We start from the raw sequence: 10,844 nt of genomic DNA, 5'->3' as shown, positions 1-10,844 counted from the left end.
ATTTCCTTTCTTCCTTCCTTCTTTCTTTCCTTCCTTCCTTTTAGTATGCAAAACATTTTGTTAACATAATTGAAGTCATATAGATATGGATTTTGGCAAATACTCATGTACTCCCAAAATAAGACAAAATAAGACTTTGCTCATGAGATGATACTCTGAAACTAAAATATGCTCTTTTTTATTGCTTCTATTATAAAGATGACCCACTGCAATTAATAACACATTTAAGCAGATTTCCATGCTATTTTATTTATAATTTTTTATTATCTAATCAATGCAATCATATTTGTCTTAATGTGTTTAAGTTTTGTTTTGCAGTTTATATAATACATCACCTCTTAATCCCATCTGGTTTATAATTGGATTTTTAATGTGGTTTTTATTTGCTTTTACACTTATTTTCTTTCTGTTTTTGACTGAAGCCTATGATCATTTTACCTTGCATATTCATCTAAGTGCAATGGTGACTTTTTTTTGTAACCCACTTTATCTCTTAGAGAAACATTACTGCAGTTCTGTTTGAAGTTTTTGAAAATACTTTATCTGAGAAGCATCAACAATTGATTTCTTCTTAAAAAAAATTAAATTCCTAATATCTCCTGAGATCTCTGAAAATTGTGGCTTACTCAATAATTGCTTATTAAATGAACAGTGGTTTAGTGTGATACAAAAAAATCAACACAAATAAGATTTTTCCCAATTGCAATTCCTCTTTCTGCTCTTAATACCCCTGAGAATGCCTAGGGAAAATAATCCTTTTTTGTATAAAGATCTTTAGCCACTTTAGCCAAAGATAATATCTTTTTGTTTCCTCAAAAGAAAGACTGAATTTATTTAGTAAAAATAAGAGCTGAAGCTTAATTATCCAAATGAAATTGAAATTAGGAAAATTTGGGGTCTATCAGATCATTGTTACATCTGATTTTGATTTTAAAGTTTGCAATGGTGATTTTCAATTTCTGGTTCTCATGAGGCTGCTAAAATAATTCTAAACAAGGCTAAAACTAGAGATATCAATTTGTATGTTATGGTTTTCTCCACTGGTTCAGAGTTACAGAGCAACACTTTTACCTCAGTTGTGTCTCCTTTTCAAATTTCTTTCCTTTCCTCAGAAAAACAAAGGTAAAAGACAAAGAAATTTGAATGAGAGGAAGTACTGTTAAAAGAAAATATCAGGAATTCCATAACTTAGATAGGACAGATTTTATATTGTTATTTCTTATACTATAGATGATAGGATAGAACAGGGGTGGAAGTAAAGAATATAGGGCAGTTAGAATGAAATCTAAGTAAGTTGGGGTGTTAGAGATATGCCAAACAGACAGGTACCAAAAATATGGAAAGGACTATAAGGTGGGGAAGACAAGTGGAAAAGGTCTTCTGTCTTCCTGTCATAGAAGGGATTCTCAACACTGCTTTGAAAATCATGGTATAAGATACAATGATCAAAATAAAGCATCCTAATGGTGCAATGGCACTTGCAACTATTACTCCAACTTCAATTAGATTGAATCCAGAGCACGATAGTGTTAGTAACTGTGGAATCTCACAGAAAAATTGGTTGACAACATTAGAACAGAAAGGGGTGGAAAAGGTGCCACTGGTATGCAACATTGCATAGAGAAGACTTGTGACCCACACCAGAATCTCTATTTTAATGCAGGCTTTCCAATTCATCACCATCTCATAGTGTAATGGATGGCAAATTGCAACATACCAGTCATATGCCATCACTGCCAAGAGAGATAAATCAGAAGCTACAAAGCAAGTAAAGATCAAGATTTGGGCATAACAACCAAAGTAAGAGATATATCTGGTATCCATGAGAGAATTTATTATGGATTTGGGAACAATGACTGAAATAATGCCCAGGTCCTGCACAGCTAAATTCACTAGAAAGAAGTACATGGGGCTGTGCAATCGATGGTCAAAAGCTATTGCAGAGATGATGAAAATATTTGATGTTGCAGTTACCAGGTATATTATGAAGAATAAGAAAATATTTAGAAGCTGCAGGTTCTGATTTTTTGAGAATTCTAGAAGCAGAAAGTAAAGCACAGTGGTTTGATTCTCCGTGTTAATGTTATGACCAAGGTAAATGCCACATCTACAAGGTATCTGAGATGTGCAATACCATTAGATAAAAATAGTGAATCTATATCTGAAAAGTGACAATGCGAAGAAACTCAGAAAAACCCTTATGTTTTGTAAGAAGTCTCGCAGGCATACCCGGTTCCAGTAGAGATCCCACTTTGGAAAATACATTGCCTCCACTTCCTTCAGTAGCCTCTTCTGTGAAACTTGTGTACATCAATTCTAGCAGCTTTGTGAAATAAAAATAATATTAAAAACAAATCTGTTATTAATAGGGATCCACTATCTCCCTTCCCTTTCTCTTCCTTCCCTTCCCATTGTTGGGAAACTTCCTAACAATGGTCCACAAACTTCATAATTCTATTTACAAAGGAATGGAAAGATGTTCTTCCACCAACTTCCTCATTATACACTGCTCAAAAAAATAAAGGGAACACAAAAATAAGACATCCTAGATCTGAATGAATTACATATTCTTATACTTGGTTTATTACATAGTTGAATGTGCTGACAACAAAATCACACAAAAATGATCAATGGAAATCCAATTTAGCAACCCATGGAGGTCTGGATTTGGAGTTACACTTAAAATTAAAGTGGAAAAAAACACTACAGGCTGATCCAACTTTGATGTAATGTCCTTAAAACAAGTCAAAATGAGGCTCAGTAGTATGTGTGGCCTCCACCTGCCTGTATGACCTCCCTGATGAGGTGGCGGATGGTCTCCTGAGAGATCTCCTCCCACACCCGGACTAAAGCATCCCCCAACTCCTGGACAGTCTGTGGTGCAACATGGCGCTGGTGGATAGAGCGAGACATGATGTCCCAGATGTGCTTAATTGGATTCAGGTCTGGGGAACGGGCAGGCCAGTCCATAGCATCAATGCCTTCGTCTTGCAGGAACTGCTGACACACTCCAGCCACTGAGGTCTAGCATTGTCTTGCATTAGGAGGAACCCAGGGCCAACCATACCAGCATATGGTCTCACAAGGGGTCTGAGGATCTCATCTCAGTACCTAATGTCAGTCAGGTTACCTCTGGTGAGCACATGGAGGGCTGTGCGGCCCCCTAAAGAAATGCCACCCCACACGATTATTGACCCATTGCCAAACCGGTCATGCTGGAGGATGTTGCAGGCAGCAGAATGTTGTCCATGGCATCTCCAGACCTTGTCACGTCTCTCATGTGCTCAGTGTAAACCTGCTTTCTTCTGTGAAGAGCACAGGGCACCAGTGGTGAATTTGCCAATCTTGGTGTTCTCTGGCAAATGCCAAATGTCCTGCACGGTATTGGGCTGTAAGCACAACCCCCACCTGTGGACGTTGGGCCCTCATACCACCCTCATGGAGTCTATTTCTGACCGTTTGAGCAGCCACATGCACATTTGTGGCCCGCTGGAGGTCATTTTGCAGGGCTCTGGCAGTGCTCCTCCTGTCCGTCCTTGCACAAAGGTGGAGGTAGCGGTCCTGATGCTGGGTTGTTACCTTCCTACAGCCTCCTCCATGTCTCCTGATGTACTGGCCTGTCTCCTGGTAGCGCCTCCATGCTCTGGACACTATGCTGACAGACACAACAAATCTTCTTGACACAGCTCACATTGATGTGCCATCCTGGATGAGCTGCACTACCTGAGCCACTTGTGTGGGTTGTAGACTCCGTCTCATGCTAGCACTAGAGTGAAAGCACTGCCAGCATTCAAAAGTGACCAAGCCATCAGCCAGAAAGCATAGGAACTGAGATGTGGTCTGTGGTCCCACCTGCAGAACCACTCCTTTATTGGGGATGTCTTGCTAACTGCCTATGCTTTCCACCTGTTGTCTATTCCATTTGCATAACAGCATGTGAAATTGATTGTCAATCAGTGTTGCTACCTAAGTGGACAGTTTGATTTCACAGAACTGTGATTGACTTGGAGTTACATTGTGTTGTTTAAGTGTTCCCTTTATTTTTTGGAGCAGTGTATTTATACGCATCCTTCCAAGTAAAGCAATATCTGTGCCAATGACATCCTCACCCACACTTTGTGCATGTATACACGAAAGCTGTATCTAGTACATTTTTCTCTCTCTTTGCTGTAGCAAGAACCTTCCATTATTCCATTATTCCAGTTTTCTTTTTAGTTTTAGTGCTTTCAAAAGTTGTGGATGTTTCATCACTGGAGGTTTTTAAGAAGAGATTGGACAACCACTAGTATGAAATAATAGAAGACTCCTGCTTGAGCAGTGTGTTGAACTAGAAGATCTTCAAGGTCATTTCCAATTCTGTTATTCTATTATTTTGTTATTCTGTTGCCATCCGTTGAACTCCGTGCTTTCATCTCTCTTAGAGTCCCCTGTGCGACTTCATGTTCTATAATCTCTGTTCCACTGATTCTCTAAACTCCAGTCCAATCTTTTGCAGAACTGAACATGTAGCTCTATGATCTTCATGCCCTTCTTCCAGTACATTAAACAAGTTACTTCTCAAATCTCTTTATTTTTTATTATGTAAATGAATAATATGTTCCATTGTTACAGGCTATTGTTCTTTTTAAATATTATATATATTATATTTCCCATAATTGGTTCTACTGACCCTAAACATTTTTCAGTTTCAGCAAAGTATTAGATTACAATTTAATTTTATCAAATCTTCTCCTCAATGCTAAAAGTACAAAAGTGATTCTAATAAAAAGTACACATGTAAATAAGTGCCAATTTGCCCTGGAAAGCAGGAAATGGCCATTTTTGTAAAATCACTTACTATTTTTCTTCACAGAATTATTGTTCAATAATGCATAGATGCTGTTGAGTTCTTGTTCAGTTTTGAAAAAGATAAATTTGAGTTTATATTTGGCAAACTTAATTAATAATAAATTGACTTTATTGTTAGCAATAATTTTGTTTCCTTTTAGACTACAGCAAAAACATGTAAAAAGTTATAATGAGTTAATTTTTTGTAATTAAGAATTAGTAGCAATTGTTTTCCATGTTGAAATCGATTATGTGAGATGACTCTCCTAATAGAGAACCCCACCACCGGGGATTCTATTTTACATCTAGCTTTGAAACAATTGCATGCTCCAGATTAAAACTATTTAAGCTTGTGATAGCTATGAGTTCCATTACTTAGTTATGAATAATGTAAATAAATTATTTTGACAAGGATTCTGGTTAAATGAATTCTTTCATTTACTTGAATGTCCCCAATCTGGAAAGTTAGTATTTCTGTTATCACTGAATGCTAGGATACTACATAGTATTCAAAATGGGATTGCACCATAAAGTAGACTTTGGGCCCACAACATCTTGAGTCATGCAGCCATGTTCTTTTGGCAAAAATTGTGGTTATTCTTTTACTTAATTACATACCCTCAATCTGGAATGTTAGTATTTCTGTTATCACTGAATGCTAGGATGCTACATAGTATTCAAAATGGGGCTGCATCATGAAGTAGACTTTGGGCCAACAACATTTTTACTCATACAGGCATGATGCACTTTTGTGCTAATATCTAATTATCAGCATGTCAAACATATAAGTTTGTTTTGTGCTACTCCTCCTCTTCATGTTCTCTGGGGTTTTCCCCATTGTCCACCTTGTTCATTTTCTAAAAATGCTTATGAGGTTTAATATATATTAAATATTGGTGATGTTAGAAATTGCTTTCTAGCATCACATTTCTTTCTTTCTTTCTTTCTTTCTTTCTTTCTTTCTTTCTTTCTTTCTTTCTTTCTTTCTTTCTTTCTTTCTTTCTTTCTTTCTTTCTTTCTTTCTTTCCTTCCTTCCTTCCTTCCTTCCTTCCTTCCTTCCTTCCTTCCTTCCTTCCCCTTCCTTCCTTCTACTCCCTCCCTTCCTGTTTCTGTGTCTGAAATTAAATAGTACAACAGCACAGGAAATCTGGCAAGGATGATATGCCTCAGGATCCAACAAAGTTGAGAATGCCTCTCAGTTGAGGTTTGCTCAAATTTAAACTTCAAAGTCTAATGTGTGAGGCACCCATATATGTTTTATTTATTTATTTGATTGATCACTCACAAGATAATAGGTATAAGTATAAACATGAATAAGACAGGAAATAGGTACAAATAAATGGGGACAATAGGACAGGGATGGTAGGCACTATCCACTATTGACCTCTCCCCATTCCTAAGAGGTCTGTAAGGGGTGTAGGAATGGGGTGAGGTCAATAGTGGATAGGTTAAGGTTAAAGGATTGGGGTTAGAGGATGTAACAACACAATCAGATAGATCATTCTAGGCATTGACCTCTCTGTTGCCGAAGTTGTACTTTCTGCAATCAAATTTGGAGTGGTTTACACTGAGTTTGTATCTTTGTATCCTCTTGTATTGTTGTGGTTGAAGCTGTAGTAGTCATTGACTGGTAGGAAGTTGAGCAGATAATTTTGTATACTACACTTAAGTCAAACCATAGGCGGTGTAGTTCAAGGTTGTCCAAGCCCAAAGTTTCAAGCCTGATGATATAGGGTATTCTGTTGTGAGCAGAGGAGTGTAGTACTCTTCTTGTGAAATACTTTGGAACTCGCTCAGTTATATTAATGTCCGATATACAGTGTGGATTTCAGACAGATGAGCTGTATTCGAGTATTGGTCTAGCAAAAGTTTTGTATGCCCTAGTTAGCAATTCAATATTACCAGAGGAGAAGCTTCTTAAGATTAGATTTACAACTCTTAAATGCTTTTTTGGCAATGCTGTTACAGTGAGCTCTGGTGCTTAGGTCATTTGATATGAGTACTCCAAGGTCCTTGACAGAGTGAGGGTCATCAATGAGGTCATATCCGCCTAGCTTGTATTTGGTATCCTGATTTTTTTACCAATGTGTAGGACAAAGCATTTGTTTGTCGAGATTTGGAGTTGCCAATTTTTTGACCATTCAGACACATAATCAAGGTCACTTTGAAGGACAGAAGCATTGTCGGTGGTGTTGAATAGTTTTATGTCATCTGAGAAGTGGACACAGTTGCTTATAAGGTGATCGCAAAGGTCATTTATGTAAAGAGTGTGGGTGGGTCCTAGAACACTGCCTTGGGGGATACCACTGTTAACTGGAGCAGGGTTTGATATAGCACTCACTATTTTTACTATTTGTTGCCTTTTTGACAGGAACACAGTAGGGATGAAATTCAAATTCAATTGACTTACAGTTGCTATTATATAGTTGCTAACTTGGCAAAGGTTTACTTTACCTTAACACCATACATTTTATAATTGTTATTTATGTTTTTAAATAGCGTTTATTTGCTCTTTTACACATTATTTTATTTCTGTCTTTGAGCCACTCCATATCATATTGATATATAGATTCAGGTATGTGACTCATATGCGTTCTGATTGATACATTACTGCAAATTCTATTGGAATGTTTTGTAAATCCTTGAATTGAGAAGCATTATGTCTTGATCTTTTTTCCAAGGACTATAGTATATCATTTGAAAATCCCCAGTTTTGTAATTTTTTTACTTGATATTTTCAAGAGGTATAGTGTTTATTTAGCAGGATAATATATATCATATATTGAGTTTAATCATATGCTTTTAGCCAGTATCTGAGAAAATCTAATCATGCCATCTTCAGTTCTAATAAGTGCTGAATCCTAACATTCAAGAATACAATGCACACATTTCAATATCTGGGATAATATCACTAGGAAAGTGGTTTCCAAGAGACTTCGGCTTTGCTAAAACTCTTGTTAATTCATATGGTACCTTTGGTTTTGACATGTAAATTGTGTGAATGCAGTTGATATACAGTTTGTATAATCATGATTCATGCTGCAGCATCACCTGGTATAGGAGAATATTGTGGCTTCCTCAATTAACTTTTAAATGAACTTTGGATAGTGTAGCATATAAAATCAGACATAGCAATACATTTCATAACAATTTCCTTTTTTATACTAAAATACTCTTGGTATTCATGAAGACAAAATCTATAAGGTCATTTGCCCAATGATAACATATAATTTGTTTAATACACTAACAAAAGTGTGCTTTTATTCAGCAGAGGCTAGAGTCCAAACTTAATTATTAAAAGTAGTCTGCAATTAGTTGTGGGGGTGGGGAAGAAGATTAGTTCATCACCTTGATACTAAATCCAGGAATTGCAGTTGTGAATTTGTGGAACTCAGGATGCTGCTAAGGCAACTCATAGTACCCTTAAAAGCAGAGCCAGTAAATACAGATATGGGATTGCAGGACATCATTTCTTCAAGTGCTACCATTGATTCAGAATACTAATGCCCTACTTCTTATCAACTGTGTTTCCCATTGAAATTTCTTTCCTCAGAAGAAAAACGGGAAAGTTCAGTGTGAAGAAAAATAAAAGAGAAAATATTATCAAAAAATAATATTAAAATCTCCATAATTTAGTTAGGATAGAATTGATATTTTTATATCAATTTTATATATATTTATAATAGCATTTGTTTACGAAGATACTATATAGCACTGAAACATCCTTCTATGCTAAAGTTATTTTATTAAGAAATATAGAGCTATAGATTTTGGAAATAGTGTTCATCTAAAAAATAGAACCCAGTTAATCCTCAATTTATGATCACAACTGAGCCCAAAATCTCTGCTGCTAAGTGAGACAGTACTGTGAATTGTGACTTATTTCATGACCTTTCTTTCCACAGGGTGTTAAGTAAATCACTGCAGTTGTTAAGTTAACAACACAGTTCTTACTTGAATCCAGCTTTCCCATTGATGGTCACAAAATCATATGACATTGCAATAGTCATAAATAAGAGTCATTTGTCAAGTGCCTGAATTTTGATCACTATGGAGATGCTGCGATGGTCATAAATGTGGAAAACAGTCATAAGTCACTTTTTCAATGCTGTTGTAACTTCTAATCATTACTAAACAAACTGTTGTAAATAAGGACTGACTGTAATAGCTCACTGTAAAAAACATCTGTATATTTTATATATACATATATATTATATATATATATATGTATATATATAAAAACAAAAAGGAATATTAACATATATACTAATAACAATAACAATAATAATAATGCATCAGAATAGTTTTAACTAGATTTTTTTTATATTAGCTTATTGGTAATTCTATTGGTTACATTGGCATATTTATAATTATAAACCATCTTTATATTTAATTCATGCATAGCAATAATCTTTCTTCATCTAATTTCTGCCTCTTATCTCTAACCACTCATAAAATCTATTCCATGTTAAGTAATATTCTGTGTCTTCTTTGTCCTCCATTTTTAATGTCAACCTATAGGATAGAAAGATTTTGAGGGTATCAGCTCATCATATATCTGATCCTGATACTAAAGCCTAGGATGGTAGTTTTCAACATGTGGAATTCAGGATGTTGCCAAAGCAACACACAACATACTGAAAAGCAGGGCAGTAATTAGAGTTTTGGGATTGTTTGCGGACACCTTCTCAATTATTATCATTGGTCCAAAATGGCAAACTCTACTTCTATCTTAGTCTAAAAAAAAGAGGGAAAAAGACACAGACCATTTGATGTAAGGAAAAAAATATTAGAAAGATCATCAAAATAAAATGTCAGAATCTCCATGAATTAGACAGCACAGACTTGATTTTCTTATTTCTTATGCTATAGATGATAGGATTGAACAGTGGTGGAAGTATAGAATATAGGGCAGTTAATGCAAAATCTAAATAAGTTGCAGTGTTAGAAGAGGGTCTCAGATATGTTAAGCATGCAGGTATCAAAAAAATGGATAAGACGATAAGGTGGGGAAGACAAATGGAAAAAATCTTCTGTCTTCCTTTCACAGAAGGAATTTTCAACACTGCCTTGAAAATCAGAGTATAAGAGACAAAAATGTAAATAAAACAACCTAATATTGCAGAGATGCTCACAAATATAACTCCAGCTTCAATTACACTGTGTCCAGAACATGACAATTTTAGTAATTGTGGAATCTCATAGAAAAACTGATTGACAACATTAGAACAGAAAGGAATGGAAAAAGTGCCACTGGTATGCAACATTTCATAGTGGAGACTTATCACCCACATCAGAATCACAATTTTGGTGCAGGCTTTCCAATTCATTACTATTTAATAATGCAGTGGGTGGCAAATGGCAATATAACGATCGTATGCCATGACTGTCAGGAGGGATAAAACAGACAAAGATCAAGACTTGTGCAAAGCAACCAAAGTAAGAGATGTATCTGGTGTCCATGAGGAAATTTATCATGGATTGGGGAACAATGACTGAAACAATACCCATATCCTATACAGCCAAATTCACTAGAAAGAAGTACATGGGTGTGTGTAGTTGATGGTCAACAACTACTACAGAGATGATGAAAAGATTTGTTGCTGCAATTGCCAAGTATAACGTGAAAAATAAAAAGAAATGTAGAAACTTCAGATGATGATCTTGGGAAAATTCCAGGAGCAGAAAGTAAGATACAATTGTTTGATTCTTCATGCTCTTGATTCTTTTAAGTTAGGATTGAGATGAATACCACATCAGTTAGGAATCAGACGTGGAAACACTATTATATCAAAACAATGAAGTTACAACTTGAAATGTATTGGGAACAGAAAGGAAAACTTTAAAAGTAGAGTGACAATTAAATAAACACTACCATGTTAAAAGAATGCATTAAACATCGATGAAATTACCAACCAAAAATTCTCTTCTTTTTCTTACTTTCTTCCATCCCAAATCTTTACATTGTTATTATGGTTAGAATGTTTTTTAGAATTTTTGAAGTGTGTGCTGAGACC

General features: G+C 35.6%; 2 pseudogenes; both read right to left on the bottom strand.

The window, feature by feature from the left end:
• Window positions 1-1,172: 1,172 nt before the first annotated feature.
• On the bottom strand, window positions 1,173-4,187 carry LOC113448561 (olfactory receptor 14A16-like; annotated as a pseudogene).
• A 5,454-nt stretch (window positions 4,188-9,641) lies between these two features.
• On the bottom strand, window positions 9,642-10,542 carry LOC113448584 (olfactory receptor 14A16-like; annotated as a pseudogene).
• Window positions 10,543-10,844: the final 302 nt, after the last annotated feature.

This window comes from Pseudonaja textilis, chromosome Z, assembly GCF_049901715.1.
Source record: "Pseudonaja textilis isolate UNSWEBS1 chromosome Z, rPseTex1.2, whole genome shotgun sequence".
Taxonomy (NCBI): Eukaryota; Metazoa; Chordata; class Lepidosauria; order Squamata; family Elapidae; genus Pseudonaja; species Pseudonaja textilis.
The sequence above is the reverse complement of the archived record's forward strand: the minus strand, read 5'-3'. Positions and strand labels throughout refer to the sequence as shown.